Source organism: Petaurus breviceps, unplaced genomic scaffold (assembly GCF_028583685.1).
Source record: "Petaurus breviceps papuanus isolate PSGF00001 unplaced genomic scaffold, PetGlider_PUasm1.0 78, whole genome shotgun sequence".
Classification (NCBI taxonomy): Eukaryota; Metazoa; Chordata; class Mammalia; order Diprotodontia; family Petauridae; genus Petaurus; species Petaurus breviceps.
The window spans coordinates 235,852-255,325 of NW_027186502.1; the positions used below are offsets into that span (position 1 = coordinate 235,852).

General features: G+C 41.7%; 1 long non-coding RNA gene across 2 annotated transcripts; it reads left to right on the forward strand.

Annotated features, from left to right (window-relative positions):
* The first annotated feature begins 1,944 nt into the window (after positions 1-1,944).
* LOC138175628 (uncharacterized) lies at positions 1,945-16,196 on the forward strand. 2 transcript variants are annotated; one of them, XR_011172044.1, is made up of 4 exons: positions 1,945-2,476; positions 12,262-12,376; positions 12,807-13,108; positions 15,699-16,196. It is a non-coding gene; the product is annotated as an uncharacterized lncRNA (long non-coding RNA). The 2 variants fall into 2 exon arrangements; XR_011172043.1 differs by lacking the exon at positions 15,699-16,196 and having other exon boundaries at positions 1,951-2,476; positions 12,807-14,139.
* Positions 16,197-19,474: the final 3,278 nt, after the last annotated feature.

The window sequence follows — 19,474 nt, forward strand, 5'->3', positions numbered from 1 at the left end:
CTATATAGCAGGCATTGTGCTAAAATGCTGGCAAAAACAATCCCTGCCTTCAAGTAGTTCACATTCTTTTAAAAAAATTTTTTTTTTATCAATTACATATAAACAGAAATTTTTTAACATTCGTTAAAAAAATTTTCAGTTTCAATTTTTCTCCCTCTTTCTCCTCTCCCCTCTCCTTGAGAAGGCAAGCAATTTAATATAGATTTATACATATGTAATCATGCAAAATATTTCCATATTAGCCATATGGCAAAAGCAAACACAGACCAAAAATTAAACAACCCAGGAATAATAAAATAAAAACAGTATGCTTCAATCTGCCTTCAGACATCATCAGTTCTTTCTCTGGAGGTAGATAGCATTTTTTTTTTCAAAACCAAAAGTCCTTTGGAATTGTTTTGGATCATTGGATTTGAGAATAGCTAAGTCTTTCACAGTTTATCATTGTATGATATTACTGTTACGGCATACAATGTTCTCCTGGTTCTGCTCATTTCACTTTGCATCAGTTCAAGTAAGTCTTTTCAGGTTTTTCTGAAAGTAGCCTGCTTGTCAAGTAGCTACATTCTAAGGGAGACACCCCCATGCTACATGAGGTGACACCCTCTCTTCATAAGACACATACAGAATAACTCAGAGATAAACAACAGAAGGGAAGCATTAGCATTAAGGATAACTGGAAAAAGTTTCTTGCAAAAAGCAGGATTTTAGCTGAGACTTTGAAGAACAACACTGAGGAACTCTGATTCTCCATTTACTTTACTCAAAGTTTCTGTCACCTAACATGGCGGGGAGTAGATACACTTGCCTTATGGGTAATGTTGGGTGGAAAATATCGATAAGTTTGATAGGGCCAGACCCAGTGAGACAGAAAGACCAAGAGGGTAGCCATAGGAACTTAGGGGTGAATGGAAAATACTTTGAACATCAAAAAAGTTATAATAAGAATTTTAAAAAATAATTCACCCACTGAAGTCTTATTCTGGTGACTTTCATGGTGTGAAGATAGGTTTTTATGGATTTTTGAAGGCTATTACCCTTGAAGTACATACTCTAGAAGGTCCCATGAAAGGCTCTGAGTACAACCTGGCAGCAGACACACGTGCTGTTGAACCTGGGTAAGTTTAGAGGGTCTCATCACCAAAAGGTTGGCCACAAGGCAAAGAAGGAAGGAGCGGGAGAGGTGGCAATCTTTGTGACTGGAGAGAGCTCCCATGCCAGCGAAATCAAGCATCAATTATTCAGAGTAGCCACGAAGATGGTTGGACATACTGAAAGCTTGAGGGGAGGAAAAGAAAGACAGAAAAATACACCAGAAAGGTATCTCTATCCTCTCTCATCCTATGGAGGGTAACTTCTTCAGGTGGACATAACAACAATACAACCACCAGAGGGCACTGCAGAGCTAGGGATAATAGCATGCTGGGGTCCTATCTCCTTGCTTCCCTATTGTCCCCAGTCCCGCTTCCCTTTGGGGCTCCTCTTCTCATACCTAAGGTTCAGAGCTGGTGATTATATCGCCATCTTCATTTTCTGCTGCGAACAAAGCAAGTGGACCACTTAAGGAAAGCCCCCTGTGGCGATTTGGGCTCAAATCCCACCTCTGACATACTTGTTGGCTAGTCACTTAACTTCTCTGAGGCTCAGTTTTCCCATCTGTAAAATGGGAATAATACTAGCTGTAATAACTAACTACCTCACAGGTGCGTATCTAAAGTGTTTCCAAACTTTAATGTGCTGTATAAAGTCAGTCATTATTGACGGGAAGAGCTCTCTGTGAGGGTGGGTGAGAATATGGAAAGAGGTATGCAGTAAAGGACTGAGTTCATGACCCTGTTCTACCACTTATGACCTGTGTGCTCATGAGTAAACCTCTTCTCCCTGCTCTCTTGGCCTCACTTTCCCCATCTAGAAGAATGAGGGAGTTGGTTGATGAGATTCCTTCCAATCCTAACATCACATGGTCCTGAATCTGTGGTGACTAAGGACTGAAGAGGCAACTTCCCTGGAGACAGATGCTTAGGAACAAGAGATGCTGGTCCCACTCTCACCCTCGCACCTTGCCCTTGTTGGTCAGTGCCCTGAAAGTAGAGTGAACGGAGGGAAGAAGAGGGAGAAGACTGGGTATTCAAGGCTCCACCTTGCTCTACTACTCTGCTTTTGTCCCAGAAACTTGGAATGGCTTCTTCTCTGCCCGAGCGCAAAGTTGCAATTCACCTGGGAATGAATGAGAGGTAGAGAAAAGGAGAGGCAGATCATAGCCTCCAAGACACGATGCCTGGAGCCTATCTGAGGTTGTTTTGGCTGGAATGGCTGAGTGAGTGACTGGTGAGGCTGGTGACTTTGCACAGCCCTCCCTCACTTAAATCCAACTCATTTGCAAGTCATGGCATCATCTTCCTGATGTTATGGTCCCTTTGAGAACAAAGGACAGACCATAACCACAACCAGATCTGAGGAGGAGGTCAAGTTGACTGTGAGTAAAGGTGATGGTGTGGAGAAGGGGGAAGGGCAGCTGACTGGAGTGGGACAAAATGCCTAGGGGCGTGTGTTGTTTTCCTCTGTTTCCCTCCCCGGGGAACTTTGGCTTACTCTGGTTCCCCTCTCCCAGAGGGAGCTGGAGAAGAAGTGCTCTCTCTCTTTCTCCCACTTTTTTCTCCCCCTCTCCCCTTTTCTCTCTTTCCCTTTTTATTCCTCCCTCTCCCTGCGTCCCATCCTTCCTCTCTCTCTCCCCCCTTTCCTCTCTCTCCCCTTTTTTCTTCTTTTTCCCTCCCTCTCTCCCTCCCTTCTCTCTCTCTCCCTCCTTCTCTTTTTGTCTTTCTCCCTCTCTCCCAATCCCATCTCTTCCATCCCTGTCACTGTAGGTGGGAATAACGGCTGCAGGCTCTGGAAACCCCCTTGAACTCTCCTTGAATCTTCCCACTTGATCTGGTGTTTGCCTGAGGCTATAATCCCCTCGACTGACCTTTCATTATCTGTGTCCAGTTTTCTGCTACCCTTAACCTAGATTAGCCCTCCACTGTCCCCTTTGGCTACTTCCCACCCTAGATCCTATCTTGGTTCCTGGCCTCAGACCTCTAGTCACCACCAATTACTGACCACTCTCATCAAGATCCTCCCTAGATCCCTCCTCCAGTCACCCCAGACTACTGGCCACTCCCATCAAGATCCTCCCTAGACCCCTCCTCCAGCCACTCCAGCCTACTTGACTGGCCATAGATCCCTCCCACGGTCTTTCTGTATGTAAGATTCATCATCTTTCCATGAAAGTGGTCAGATTCAGTCTGGTTTGCTTACATTAGTGTTAAAAGTTCTCAGATTCCTTAAGAGTCTGGTCAATATGACGGATTTTTAACAAACTTTGTTTTTCTTTGGCTGAACGAAGGCGTGGGTCGAATTCATTTGAGAAGGACCCGTTGCTATTTTGGGGTCCCAGCACCCCTAAACCTCAACAAGAATAGCAACATTTCACAGTATCCAGTCCAACATCAAGGTCTGTCTTAGACCTAGGCTGACCTGCTCAAAGACACTGGAAACTGACTTTCAAAGGGATATGTTTGTTTATTGTGAAGCTCTGAATGTAATGTTAAGATCTGGTATCTCAGCTGAACAAACCTTTTGCAGTTTAGCACAAGGCTTCAAAACATGGAACAATAAAGGTCATAGTGAGCTTTTCACCTCTGAATCTATATGGAATCAAAAGAACCCCAACCCTTCCCTCCCCCCCTTTCTGCGGGATCTGTGTAGTTCTTGGACTTCCAGTACTGCCACGGGTGGGCCTCCTGCCTGAGGTCCGGGTTTGCTCCTCTGCAGTGGTGCTTTACATCTGAATGCTCTTTCGTCAGCAATGCTGTTGATGCTCCCCTATTCTTTGATGCAGTCCCTGGTATCTGACTGGTTCTGACTGGTGCTTTGACTTCTTGCTGAAATTATCCTCTGATCTGCTTTGCTCCTTTCCTGAGAATCTTCTCTAGCAGCTAGTACTAGTTACCTGCTCTCTAGGCACCACTTTTGAAGCAGCTGGACTAGGGTGACATAAAAATTTGTCCAAGGATTCCCTGATAGGTGTGGCTGCTGATCATTGTGTCACTGGAAATTTTACGTTGTAGTCTCAGCTGACAGTGACAGAGGTCTGGCTCCTGGGGCTGTGAAACTTAATTTTGGAGTTCTTGAAGGTTTAAATAGTCCAAAGGCATTCAATGTCCCAGAGGCAGGAAAGAGCTATTACATAATACTCAAGTTTTTAGGGGTTCATAGAGTCACTCCCACTCTCTTTCCATTTGTCTTTCCTTCTTCTGCATTTCTTTGGGACAGCTGGTCTAGATTATGCAAACGAACCCAGGCTGTTTCTTGGAGATCAACTAAAAGGGAAGGGGAAGAGGTAGGACCTTTGGCTCCCAATCATAGTTCCCAGGGCAGGGCCAAACCAGCCTACTTTGAGTGTCTATGACTCAGAAGAAGGGTAACCCCCTTCCCTATGTTCCGATTGTTTTACCAACATGGGAGGAAGAGAGGGTAAGGTATGATCTGAAGAAAGAAAGAGACGAAAAGGGAGAGGAGGAAAGGTGGGGGTGTAGAGAGAGAGGAAAGAGAGAGGGGCATGGTGAGAAATTGTTTAGGTATGGGGTGAGAGGTTGTGGAGGGAGGGAAGCCTGGCTGGTTTTCTAGCTGTGGCCAGGGAGAGGGAGGCAGTACCACCCCACAGGACAGAACTAGCTTTGTGAGCTCCTAGGGGCAGGGCACTCAGGCTTTCATTCCTGTGGTTGACTCACTTCCATGGTAGAAGGATGAGTCAGCCTTCCTTGGGGCTTCCTGACCACCCACTCCATTTGCTGTCCCTTATCCACTGCCCTTCCGTATCTTCCCACAGACTGGGCAAAGCTGAACAGATATAGCCTTCCTTGTTTCAGAAGGAGCTCAGGCTGGAATTAAGAAAGCAAGGGGGACTGTATAATTTGCTCTGACCTCCTTAATCTGTCCCAGCATCCTTTGGCCTCTCTGGGCCTCAATTTCTCCCTTAGGCAGGTGGGGGAGGATCCCATGTCCCTCCCAGAACCCAGGAGTCCTGATCTCCCAGTCCAGGCATCATAGATTAGTCCATATGAGAGATGATGTGGGGCAAGGCCTATGGAAGCAGAAATCCAAGTCCCAGTATGGCCTCTTAGTAGTTGCATTAGCCAGAGTAGGTCAATCACTCATGGGACCATAGGATTCAGTGCTGGAAGGGACCCTTGAGACTATTTAATATATTGAGGCTTAGTGAGGACCCAAAGCCCCACAGGTAGTAAGTAGACCTGGGATTCAAACACAGTGCCCTTTCTAATATGTCATGGTGCCTTTCTGGACCTTAGTCTTCTCATTTGGGGAGAAAAACAAGAATAATAAAATGGAGAAACCCTCATAATACTATTGAGTATTTATAAGCTATAAATCTATATAAATCAATCAATCAATAAACATTTACTAAGGGCCTAGTATGTGTTAGGCACGATGGGTAAAAAAAAAAAAAGAGGCAACAGACAGCCCCTGTCTTCAAGGAACTTACAATTTAGTGGTGGCAAAATGTAATTTAAACTTTCTCATGGATTCACTTTCTACTTCCTTCCCTCCCTCTGAGATTGGGTTGACTTTTCCCTTTCTGAGTCTCAATTTCTTTATCTGAATCTTGATTTTTTTTTTTAATCCAGTAGGATGGGCTTGAGGGCAGATTTTGTGTGTGTATGTGGGGGGGGGGCATGTTTTTGTATGGGCAATTAGGTGGCAAAGTGGATACAGTGCCTGGCCTGGAGTCAGGAACACTCATCCTCTTGAGTTCAAATCTAGCCTCAGACACTTACTAACTGTGTGACCCTGTGCAAATCACTTAATCCTATTTGCCTCAGTTTCCACATATGTAAAATGAGCTGGAGAAGGAAAGGGCAAACCATTCTAGTCTCCTTGCCAAGAAGAGCCCATGTGGGGTCCTGAAGAGTCAGACACAACTGAGAAATGACTCAATAACAACAACAAATGTCCTAGTATCCTCAGTTCCTGACATAGTATTTAATAAATGTTTACTAATTTGAATTTAGTTCCAGTTATCTGCAAGCATGAAATGGCAGTGGGAGGTCAGGGCAGTTTGGAATTGGGGGTGAGGTTGGGGAGCCTGATCCATTCAAAGATAAGGAAACTGTCTGAGTGGGCACTGTGGACTCTCTCCCCACCATTTTTTTTTTTTGCCAGCCCTCTTTTCTTTCTCAGGACAGTTGGTCCACAAAGCCTGGGAATGGGATAGAATTCCTTGACCCTCCCATCTAAACAATGAAAACCTTAAAGGAAAGCAGTAGATAGAGAGGCAGAAATGACAGTGCTGCTTTGTGCCTACAGTAATCAACTGACCTGCCTTAATAACAGGTCCTGGCTCAGTCAGGTGCTTTGAGATCTATAGGTCATCAGAATTCCTCTTGCCCTTCCTCACCCCCTTCATTGCTCTAGTCAAAGGAAGGAAGTATTTAAATTTAAGTGGTTGTGAAGATTAGAAAAGAAGCAGAAAGCTGGGAAACGAATTTTTTTTTTTTACAGCCAGTGTCTCTGATAAAGGCTTCATTTCTAAAATATATAGAGAATTAAGTCAAATTTATAAGAATACAAGTCATTTCCCAATTGATACATGGTGAGAGGATATGAACAGGCAGTTTTTGGATGAAGAAATTAATCTATAGTCAAAAGAAAAAATGTTCTAAATTATTGTTGATTAGAGAATTGCAAATTAAAGCAACTCTCAAGTACCACATCACACCTATCAGATTGATACACCTATCAGATTGACTAACATGACAAAACAGGAAAATGATCAATGTTGGAGAAGATGTGGGGGGAAAAAAACCTAATGCATTGTTGGTGGAGTTGTGAACTGATCCAATCATTCTGGAGAGCAATTTGGAACTATGCTCAAAGGGTTATAAAGCTATGCATATGGATCCAGCAATACCAATACTAGGTCTGTATCCCAAAGAGATCATAAAAAAAGGGAAAAGGACCCACATGTACAAAAATATTTATGGCAGCTCTTTTTGTGGTGCAAAAAATTTGAAAACAAGAAGTCCATCAATTAGGGAATGGCTGAACAAACCATGGTTTTTGAATGTAATGGAATATTATCATTCCATAAGAAATGGTGAGCAGGAGGATTTCAGAAAAACCTGGAAAGACTTGCATAAACTGATGCTGAATGAAGAGAACAGAACCAGGAGAACGGTGTACACAGTAACAGCAACATTGAATGACGACTGACTTTGATAGATATAGCTCTTCTGAGCAATGCAAGGATCTAAGACAATTCCAAAAGACTCATGAAGGAAAATGCTATCCATATCTAGAAAAAGAACCATGGAGTCTGAATGCAGATTGAAGCATCCTATTTTCCTTCTTTCTTTTTTCATTCTTGTGGTTTTTCCCTTTTGTTCTGATTCTTCTTTCACAACGTGACTAAAGTGGAAATATGTTTAATATGACTGTACATGTATAGCCTATATCAGATTATGTACTGTCTTGGGGAGGAGGGAGTAGAAGGAGGGAGAAGAATTTAGAACCAAAAATCTTATAAAAGTGAATATTGAAAACTAAAAATAAATAAATTAATCAGAGAAAACCCCACCAATGATAGGCATTGAGGAAACTTCAAACTGAAAAGAATATTTAAATGGCTGTGTAATGTAATGGGGGTTTGTCACCAAGCCCCCATTATATTATTCAATTTGTCCTGAGGGGATAACAGTGGGTGGTTTTTATCTACACCCCTTTTCATTGTAAAACTGAGCTGTAATATTTTATTTAGTAGATAAGGCTTAGGTTAGCTTTTGTACTGACAATTTTCCCTACCTCTGAGGAAATGATGAATATTTACCTTCCTTAAGACTCTGAAATTTGAACTGCTGAGGTGTGATCTAGAGGAACTCAGGATTAAATTGAGTTACTCAGGAGGTACTTGATCTTTTATTCAGACTTTATCTTATCATCGATTATTTGTTTTTGAGGCAATTGGGGTTAAGTGACTTGTCCAAGGTCATACAGCTAGTAGGTGTCTGAGGTTGGATTTTAACTCAGGTCCTCCTGACTCCAGGGCCAGTGCTCTATCCATTGGGCCACCAGGCTGCTCTGTTTATTATCTTTTTATTAAAAAAAAATAACATCTCTTTATTATAGGGCATTGTTTGGAAATTGTTGCTCTCATGATTTTTTGTTAATTGTTTTAGATGAAAATATTAGAGCTGGAAAAACCCTTAGAGACCAAATGGTCAAACTTTCATTGTACAGCTGCAAGCACACATCTAGGCTTTAATGATACCAATAATTTGCACATTTAGTATAACTGTTTGATCAGTATGGGTGCTCTTTGGTCCCTAAGGACCTAGAAAGACAACAGGCATTCAGAGCCTTGTAAATCCCCTGGTGTCCCCATTTAGCTACACTAAAGGACACTCCCTTCTGCAGTTTCCTAGGGGATATGGTGAGGCAGGACAAACATTAACGATTGTCCCTTGTAAAAAGGAGATAATAGGCCTTGTGTGACCTGTTTCAGCAGAGCTATTGTGATGAAAAAATGCTTTGCAATATGAATGTTAAATTTGCTGAAAGAGGTCCAGTTTCAGGTAGAAGGTCTTGCCTCGGGTCAAAGAAACATGACAAAAGCAAGGGCACTTGACTGTTATTATCATGTTATTATTTTAGACAGTTAATCAATAAGCATTTGTTAATCACCTACTATGTGCCAGGCACTTTCCCAAGTGGGTGGATTAAATTATCATTTTATAATTCATCGTTTTAATATTCTTTCCATCTGTCGTTTTCCTGAGCTTTTTTTACTACCAGGATGGCCCTTGACAAGCTGAGATTTGGACCCAGGTGAACCAGCTTCAAGTCGGGAGTTCTTTCCATTGTAAAAGCTGATCGCCAATGTAAGAAACAGCCAAGAGGCATTAAGGGAGAGGAATGGCTTTCATAGAGGCAGGGAATTTGTGATTTAGATGTCATCTAGTCCAATCTGTACATGGAAGGAATCCCCATGACAGCGACCCTTGACAATGTTCCTTTTATGTCCCCTCCAGCCGTTCTCCAGGCCAGCCCTGCTACTTTCTGGACAGAGGCTCCAAGAACTTCCCTTTTTCTGATTGGCCCAGAAATGTGGTCTGGTTCCTCTGCCATTGGAAGATCCAAGACACTGTGGGCTGGGGCCGCCTCGGAAGGAATTCTCATCCTTCTTTGGCTCTTTTCCTCCCCCTTCCCACCTCTCACAAAGCTCTTCTAGGGCATGTCTCCCTTTTTTCCAGCTACCAGTGTGACCCTCCCCCCCCCCCCCCCCCCCCCTCCCCCCCCCCCTCATTCTCTAGGCATTCAGCATAGAGCAGCTGCCTCCTCTTCTCTCAGCTGTTTACATTCCTCTCCTTTAATGCCTCTTGGCTGTTTCTTACATTGGCGATCAGCTTTTACAATGGAAAGAACTCCCGACTTGAAGCTGGTTCACCTGGGTCCAAATCTCAGCTAGTCAAGGGCCATCCTGGTAGTAAGTGGCAGAATAGGGATTTGAACCCAGATCCACCCAACACATTAAAACAAAACAAAACAAAACAAAAACCTTGGAGGCAGGAACAGAAGCAGTTCTACAGACTTTCTAAAACAGCTTCCATTAAATAAACGCTCTGTGTCTTTCTAGCTGCCCACTTTCCCCCCCTTTCTCTTAGTTTCTCCACACTTTCTTTTCCTTCCTCCTCTTTCTCATCCTCCCACTTTTCTCTTTTCCCCTTTTCTCCCTTTCTCTCCTTCTTCCTCCCTAGTCTATTTCTCCTCCTAACATCTTTTCCCCTTCTTCTTTCCTCTTCCTCTTTATTTACTCCTCCTCTTATCTTTTCCTTTCTCCTCTCCTCCCCCTTTCCTCTTTCTTCTGCTACTCTTCCTCCTACCCAACCTTTATTAAGGGTTTTGGTCCCCAGACTAGGTGCCTGTGTCTCCTCATACCAGGGACAACCCATCTCCCTCCCCCTGCCCCGCACTAGAATTGTACCTAGACAATCTCCTTTGCCATCAAGGCATAACCCAGGTTCCTCTCTGAAGCCTCCTTCCCATTGTACTCCCCAAAGTTTTCCTTGGGAACTGACTAAACATGGGTAAATATTCTCTGAGTCTAATGGGAAGGAAGGAAGGATAGAGGAAAGGGTGGGTGATAGAAAGAATGACTCAATACTATTATCCAGAGCCAGGCATGGAAAGACAAGGGCTCTGTTGTGGTTACCATGGTACAGAGTGGAAAGATATCCTTTCCTTCCTTCCCAGAACATTTTCAGTAGCAGACCCTGACCTCCCTCTACCAACTTACTCTGTTTATATCTTTTCTTTTTTGTTTATATGTTTTCTAAGGCAGTTGACCCAAGTCAAGATGGATGCTTCATGTTTTGGGGATAGGTACTCACCATTCCACAGTTTTTCCATGGAGTTGAAAGTTGGAGCCCCTGAGGCTGATGGGAAATTCCCATCCCCTAGGCCAGGGCTCAAATGGGCTGGGCCCTTGAGGAGGCACCACATTGACTTCTCTGGGTGAGAGCAAAGACCTGGGTTTGAGCGTTTAAAGACAATTGTAACTTGGGGAGCTAATGCAAGCCTGAGCTTTGTTACCATGTGGCCCAACAAAAAGGCAGAAACTAAAGCAACATACATATACTGTATTGCAACAGAGATTCAGTCACACTGTTCCAGGGTCATTCATGTGAGGGAGATGTGTACAGGAGCAAGATCTGGTTGGAAGAACATGTTTGGAGTAGGGGCTAAACAGGGAAGTTTTTATACCTTAAAGACCAGCTTGGCTGAGAACAAACAGGTAATCAGTGTCAGATATGGGAGGGTGAATTCCTACTCAGACCCAAAGGTGGTGGGGAAATTCCCCATGTCCCTATTGATACCAGACTCTGGTGGAGGAGTTTCCTACTTGGGACAAGAAATTGGGTGAGGACTTGATTGGTAACTGGGGACCCCAGAAATGAGTGTTGGTGTACTTGCCAGTGTAGTAGATTGAGAGCCTTGCCCAATCAAGAATTTCGATCACTTACATGTTTAAAATGAGTCATGTCAGTGGAAAAGCATAAGCTGTCATTGCTCATATATTTATGGTCATTAGGACCACTTAGCTTAAGCAATTCCATATGGGAGCCCTATCATTTATAATTACAACATTAAACAATATTTTTCAAAAATCGCAATTAAAAAAAATGACAATTATAGGAGGGCTATCTTAATTTGGAAGGCACAACAAAAAACCCTTTGTCCAAAAATATTTGTTGAAATTCCTCTAAATGTCTTTTCCTTTGTATTCAGAGGTTATTCTTTAAAAACTCTAGAAAAGTTAACCCCTTAAACTGTCCCTAGTCATTAATGAATTTCTTCCTTTTGCCAACTGGCTGGGAGGATCTATTCTGTAAGGATAGGAATTTTAAGCCTTCACACCCTGAGCACAGTTTGAGGGTTGGAGAGGAAACTTTAGAGTTATTGTCTCTAGAAGGCAGGGTACAGCCATGGGAATGTTGAACAGTTAGAAGGTAGTCTAACATTAGAAAATTACTATTGCGGGGCAGCTAGGTGGTTCAGGGCCCTGGAGTCAGGAGGACTTGAGTTCAAATTCGGCCTCAAACACCTAACACAAAACTAGCCGTGTGACATTGGGCAAGTAACTTAACCCCAATTGCCCTGTCTTCCCCCTCCAAAAAAAAATTACTATTGAATCCACAGGGGCTGGAGTACTATTCCATTCGTTTCTCCACTAAAGGGTTTCTCTGATCTGGATTCAGGAATGCTGTTGGACCAGGCTCAATTCTGGGGGGAGTCTGGCCTCTAAGAAGATAGGTCAGGCTGAGGCATAGTTAAGTTTCCCCAAAAGTGGGATATACATTATAATATGAATCAGATTTGAGATAGGTAATGTAATGGATAGCGTGCTGGGCTTAGAGTCAGGAAAACGAGTTCAAATCCTGCCTCAGATATTCAGTAGCTGCATGACCCTAAACAAATCATTTAACCTCTCTCAGTCTCAGTTTCCTTGACTGTAAAATGGGGATAAAAACAGCACCTACCTCACAGGATTGTTGGTAGCGTCAATGGGAATTAGATATACAAAGCTAGTTATTATGATGTATACAATAAATGTTAAACATAAAGACTCAGTCTGCAATATCAAAACACCTTAAACAGGATTTTGTAACAACTTTTAACTGGAAACTGCTCCTTATGTCTCATCAGATGATAAAGCAGTTTGTTGATTGGTCATCGTGGTATCTTTGGGATACAGCTAGGTTTCTGTGAGCCCCACAAGACAGAAGGCACGTAGAGTGAGAGGAAGAGATCTGCAGTGAAGGCAAGTTTAACACTGGAGGAAGGTTTCAGGGGGCACCATGGAAAGGGAAGAGAGCAAAAGGAGAGCAACCAGGGAAGACTGGGACTGAGATTACGTGGAGGCAGGCATCCTGCTGGACTGCTGCCTTCCCACTAAGCCCAGGTACCTTGTCCAAGGGATGTGGGTCCCCAGGGCAGGTGCTTGTCAGGGGGTTAATCATTCCCATCATGGTGGGTAGGCAAGATGGGAGGCTGGTGCTGACAGCCCTAGGACCCAGAGGGTCAGCATCCCAGAGGGCAGGTAAGGACAGCTGAGCAGCCCCAGCTCCCCAACATGGTGGCACCTGGGGCCAAGCCTCCTCTGTACTGGGTTTGTCCCTGCTCTGGCAAGGTGAAATGAGGTGGGTGGATTTCATTACCTTTGAATCTCAAATCTCTTGTTTCTCAAATAGGAAATTTGCCACAGTGGGAGGCTACAGGAGTTCCCAAGGGAACAGACAAGAGAGAGAACAAAGGATTATTTTATCCAAGTATGGATGGCAAGGAGACTTCTGCTGTGACCTGTTGAGTGTATGCTATGTTTGTGTTTTTGCCAGGAGCATGCAACAGCTGTGTATGTCCAAAGTGCAAATTGTCCTAGATGAGAAATTGAAAGAGTTAGAGGAACTCATTTCTATTCTCCAGGTGATCAGGGAGAATGAAGTGTTCCTTGAAATAATTGAAGTGCTTCAAGGAGGAAAAAAAGAAAAAGGAGGTAAAAGAGGCAGTGGGGACTTTTCTGCTGTGTTAGTCAATGCAAAAGAATACAACCATCAGAGAGAATAATTTATTTATCATAAATTTTATTATTTATTATAAATTTATTGTACTTTTATAAATTATGGTGAGTAGAATTAAATTTTACTTCCAAATAGTATGTTCTGAAAATAGTATTTAGATGATTTTAAAAAAATACGTGTAGATTATAAGTTAGAAATTATGAATTCTATAAAGTTTATGAAATCTATAAAATTTGGAGATATTTTCTCAGAGAAAATAAGTATCTGAGCAATTTTTTATAATTATTCTTCAGTTGTCCACCTCTGAAAGGTGAATATCTAAATATAAATAATGTAACCAATCCAAAAAGGAGAGGGCTATGTAAGTACCATATGCATATTCTGTTTTAAATGTATGCATTAATATATTAAAATATTTACTCATTAAAAAAATAAAGAATGGGTGAAGAGTAACTGCAGAGCTTTAGAAAACATAGAGTCCTCATCCTGTAGAGGGAGAAACTGGGTCCTCTTTAGAAATGGGAGATGGAATGTCATTTATGGGAAACTACAAGTAAGTTAACTGGGCTAGAAAAAAGGGAAAGGAAAAACCCAAAGAATACTATAACATATGGTAATAAATGATAACTGTATCAGAGAGTGACGAAACAAAATACCATGTGGTGTCATGTCTGAGGAGGGTAAAGGTCCTTATGAACAGAAGAAATCAGTGAGATCTTCATGGAAGAGGTGATCCTGGGATTTGGGAGCACTGAAAAATTTGCTTAATTGGAGGATTTAAGGTTCATTATGCCCACTACGACACCCCTCAACTCTTTTTTTATGGTGGGGTAGAAAGAGCCCTGCTCTGGGAATTAGAAGACCTATATTCTAGTCCCAGTTTTGTCTCTAATTAACTATGTGACCTGAGGTATGAAAATTTGGTTTCTGGGCCTCAGTTTCCTGATCTGTAAAATGAGGAGGTTATATTAAATGATCTTTTAAGTTCTGCTTCAGGAGGGATTTGGTAAAAATGGAAAACTAGGAACCACGGTCTTTGAATTTAAGGTACAAGAACATAGACTGAGCACAGTTCACTGCCTTTCATTAATTAATTAATCAATTAATCAATTAAGCTTCTACTGCAGAGGCAGCATAGGGGAGCAGATAGAATGCTAGATTTAGACTATGTTTAAGCAATGGCCCTATGTGCCAGACACTGTGCACATCAGTATACAAAGACCATTGCTCTCTGGGGGCGTGCAGTCTAGCTGTAAGTAAGCGTATACAATATAGATAAAATTAATTTGGGAAGAGAACTACTAGTGCTGGAAGCATGAGGAAAGGCTTCATCTAGGAATTAGTACTTGAGTAGGAGCTTCGGTGGAAACCAGGGTCTCAAAGAAATGGAGGTGGACAAGTAAATGTATTCCAGAAATGGGAGGATAGTCAGTGAGAAAGCATCGGCCAGTTTGGCCGGACCATTGTATTCATGAAAGTTAGTAATGTGTAATAAGACTGGATTTTTTTTTTTTAAGAAATTGGGGTTAAGTAACTTGCTCAAGGTTAAACGGCCAGTTATTTCTGGGTGGGTGTTAAGTATCAGAGCCCAGATTCGATCCCAGGTCATCCTGACTCTGGGGCCAGTGCTCTTACTCACTGCGCCACCTGGCTTCCCCAGACTGGAAATGTTTTATCCTGGAATAGGGAGTCACTTGAGTAGTTGGGATGACATGGTGAGGAAAATCAATTTGGCAGCTAGGTGAAGGATGGATTGAGGAGGAGAGAGACGAGGCAGGGAGGCTGATTAAGAGTGTCTAGTGTCTGCAAGAGTCTAGGTGAGAGGTGATGAGGGCTTGAAACAGGATAGTACCTGAAACCAGGGATACACAACACTGGGGAGTGGGGTGGAAGGAACTCCTTAGGGGTAGGTAGGACAGGTTCTATATCCTCAGAATTGTATTTCCTTTCTAGTTGTCCTGTGCTTCTCTCCTCTCCTCTCTAGCAGCCACCTGATATAAGTTTCTTGTCAGTTATTGTCTGCCATATTGTGTTCAAGTCAGTTACTGGCCTATCACAAGTCTCATCTGGTTCTGAAAACTCATAATTTTCTACGTCTTCTATGGAGTATATTTTTGTTGTTGCTTAGTTGTTTCAGACTGTTCATGAGCCCATTTTGGGTGAAGATACTGGAGTGGTTTGCCATTTCCTTCTCCAGATCATTTTACAGATGAGGAAACTGAGGAAAACAGGGTTAAGTGATTTGCTCAGGGTCAGGAAGTTAGTAAGCGTCTGAGGTCAGATTTGAACTCAGGAAGTAGAATCTTCCTGATTTCAGGTCTGGCACTCTACCTACTGTACCACTTGGCTGCCCTTATTCAGCATATAGCTTTTTTCAGATTTCTGTCTCTTGCACTTCCTTCCCCCCAGCCTAGACGAGAGATTCTTATCCTGGGATCCATAGACCTTTAATAGATTTAATAGGATCTATGAACTCGGATGGGAAAAATTATATCTTTATTTTTATTAGCCTCTAGCTGAAATTTAGCATTTCTTTCAAATATTTAACAAAAACTTTTATTCCAGGAAGAAGTCCATCAGTTTTAACTGACTGCCAGAAGCTGTCCATGACATAAAAAAAAAAAAAAAACCAACAACTTGCAAACTCCTGGCTTAGATCTATCAGGGGATGATGGTTTCAAGCAGATGGTCATATCCCTAACTATCTCCCTAGCCATATCATATCCCAGTGGAGAAAGTATGGAGTTCCTGGAACCACAAACCTATGAATAATCTAGTTTCTGAGGCAATGTGCCCTTTTGGGATACTGCATCCATAACAAAGCATCTTCCCCTTCCCTACCCTCTGGGGAGCAATTAGAAAAGTTATGTATGCGGGAAGGATATTCTCAGATCCAGAGAAATTGTTCATCCTAATACACATGTATTTACTCGAGAATCAGCTTGACTTAGGCTACCATCTGCTAGCTTATGTATGGGTTCTGGTTACTGTCCACTGACTTCATGGTGAAACAAGGTATGGCTCTGGGTAGCAGCTGGCATCTGGTTAACACAAAGAAATAAAGGAAGATCTGGGACCAGAATCAGTCAAGTGCTTCCTAAGCAATGACTCTGTGCTTAGTAAGGGTCATATAAAATACCCTCCCCTGCTCCCAAGGAGCTCTGAATCTACTTAGGGAGAAAGATGAACACATATATGGAACCAATGTGAACCACACGAGAATCTACATTTAAATACACTACTTAATTAATCATACAACTGTGTGCTCTAATAGAAGATTAGAGCTACCACTAGTAGGTATGTATCCCAAGGAGATCATAAAAAAGGGAAAAGGACCCACATGTACGAAATATTTATAGCTACTCTTTTTGTGGTGGCCACAAATTGGAAATGGAGGGGATGCTCATCCGTTGAGGAATGGCTGAACAAGTTGTGTTATATGAATGTAATGGAATACTATTGTTCTATAAGAAATGGTGAGCAGGAGGATTTCAGAAAAACCTGGAAAGACTTCCATCAACTGATGCTGAGTGAAGTGAGCAGAACCAGGAAAGCATTGTACACAGTAACAGCAACATTGCACAATGACTGACTTTGATAGACTAAGCTCTTCTGAACAATCCAGTGATCTAAGACAGCTCCAAAAGACCCACTGTGGAAAATGCTATCCACATCCAGAGAAAGAGATATGGAGTCTGAATGCAGATCAAAGAATACTGTTTTCTCTCTCTTTTTTTCTTGTGGTTTTTTTCCTTTTGTTCTGATTCTTCTTTCATAACGTGACTAATGTGGAAATATGTTTAATATGATTGTGCATGTATAGCCTATGTCAGACTGCATACTATCTTGGGAAGGGGGAAAATTTAGAACTCAAAATCTTATAGAAGTGAATTCTGAAAGCTAAAAATAAATAAATAAATTTTAAAAAGATAAAGAAGTATAAACAACAAAAAAAAGTAGGACTCACTAAAATATACAGTCCTATGAGTTTCCCTTACAGATAGAGTTCAAACCTAAGGTTGATGCCAAGTCTGAAGAATTTAAAAACCCTATGGAAAGTGAATGAAACTTTAAAAAGTGGGAGTATTGGATTGATTTTTTTTACATGAGTTCTGGCTTCCTACTACCCAACAAATGGATAAATGCTGTTAGCTTGAGTGTGCTAGATCTGGAGAACATTTTAAAATACATCTCTAGAGAACTAGACATGAGCTATATTCTGAGACTTCCCAGCTTAACCTTTGAGTAGGAACAATAAAAGCTTAAGAGTTGTTAAATTGGGGAGGCATCCCGAAGATTGGACCAAGTCTATATAACCCCAAAGTGTGGATTACAAAGCAGTGGGTTACATACATGTATTACAAATGAAAATGGACTGGGATAACGATTAACACATTTATGAAAGTTTCATTACAATTTTCAGAACTTTATGTACTATGTACATTATGCCATTTGATTTCATGACAACCCTGTTTGGTAGATGCTATTAATTTACACATTATACAGATGAAAGAAGTCCCAAAGAGGTTAAGTGTTGTGTCCAGGGGTCATATAGCCAGGTATCCGAAGAGGAATTCAGACCCAATCTCCATGATTTTAAGACCAACATTATACCCACTAGAATTTATTAGCTTCAGTGAGATTATATTTGAATTACAATTATAGCCTTAATTATAATTTTTGGCATATATAGATATTGACTGAGTTGCTGCTAAAATGTATAAAAATTTACTAACAGAAATTTGTGACTTAAAGGCAGAAAATTTAAGTTCAAATAAATAATTAAAATTTAAAAAATAAAAAAAGAGCAAAGAGAAATCAGTGAAGGCTAGGGGCATTAGGAAGATGGGGATTTTGAGTGGAGCCTTAAGGGATAGATATTAGAACTCAAGAATTCTGGGTCCTAGGCTTTTTGGTTATCGTAGCTTCTGGGAAGTAGAAGTGAAGCAAGACAAAACAATAGAATGTTAGCTCTGATTCCTCTGCTCCTCAGTTTAGAAGATTCAACATTCTTTGTACATTAAAAAAAACTTTGCTGAACACAAGGGGCTGGGGTGCTGCATCCTTTCTTACTTCTTTCTCCAGTAAGGGAGCCCTCTGCTTTGGAACCACATATGTGGTCTAGACCAGGTACAATCCCGGGGGGAACCTAACTTCTGATAAGAGGTGTTTGACTCCCTTTTCTCACATTCTTCAGCTCATTAAATCACCACTCCAACAGTGGAGTGGTTTAAAACTTAGGCTTTGACTCAAGTCACGGTCTCCTCAAATAGGGAAGTAAAAGGGTACTTAATGTACAATATGCATCAGATAGGGGACAAATATTCATCTCCTACACACAAATGAAATGTTAACAGACACATAAAAGACACATAGTAAGCTTTACCAGAACAACTCAAAGCAAGATTCAGTAACTTGATTTAAAATAATTGTTACTGTCCTCTGGGAGACTGATGCTTCAGTTGCCGATTGCATTTCACTTCGGCTTTTCACTGTCTGAACACTCTCAGTCTCTGTCTTCAGACCCAAAATGGGTCACACTAGAAACCATGCTTCTATTGGTGGTCATATTCTCCAAGAGTGTTGGAATAGTTTCTGGGCACGCCTCTCTAAATGACCAGTCAGTTCTGACTAGTAGAAGGACATAGGCTCTCTGGATCTATCCAATTTATAAGGTTGGCTCCAAACCCGGAAATGTTCATTTGGGGATAGATACTTAGTCACTTTCAGGTTAGGAAAGAAAGAACACAAAGGAGGCAGCCGAAACCCAGGCTTAGGCTTGTCTACGCAGTATGTGTTTTGGATGACTGGGGTGGGGGAGATGGAGGGAATTGGGACTAATATGGACTGAGTGTCAGTTCATGTCTTTCTACCTCTTATTTTCCAAGGTAAGAGGAGCAGGATTTGTTTACCTAACTGGGGTCAGTGTCCTGCTCATTTGGGCCTACCTTCAGAAAGGACATCAATAAGAACATCAAATTGCCTTTTTAAAGCCAAAGGGCTATCCTGAAAGAGGTGCTAACGGAAAGTAACAAAGCTGTTTCTCCAGGGCAGGGGACATATAGTTAAAGCAATAGGTATGACCAGTCACTTCAGATGGTCTAATGCCCTATGTAGATTGCTAAGGCAGATCACTCAGACATGCACAATCATATTAAAGGACAGTTAATTAATCTATTTTGTCTGTCTATATCTATATATTTTTCTATCTATTTATGTGTTGATTTACATTTCTCTTTTTATCAGTGTTTTCACATGGTTGTTAATTGTGTGCAATTTTCTTTTTGGAAAGCTTTTCATATCTTTTGACCTCTTATTTATTCTTTCTCTCTCTCCCCATC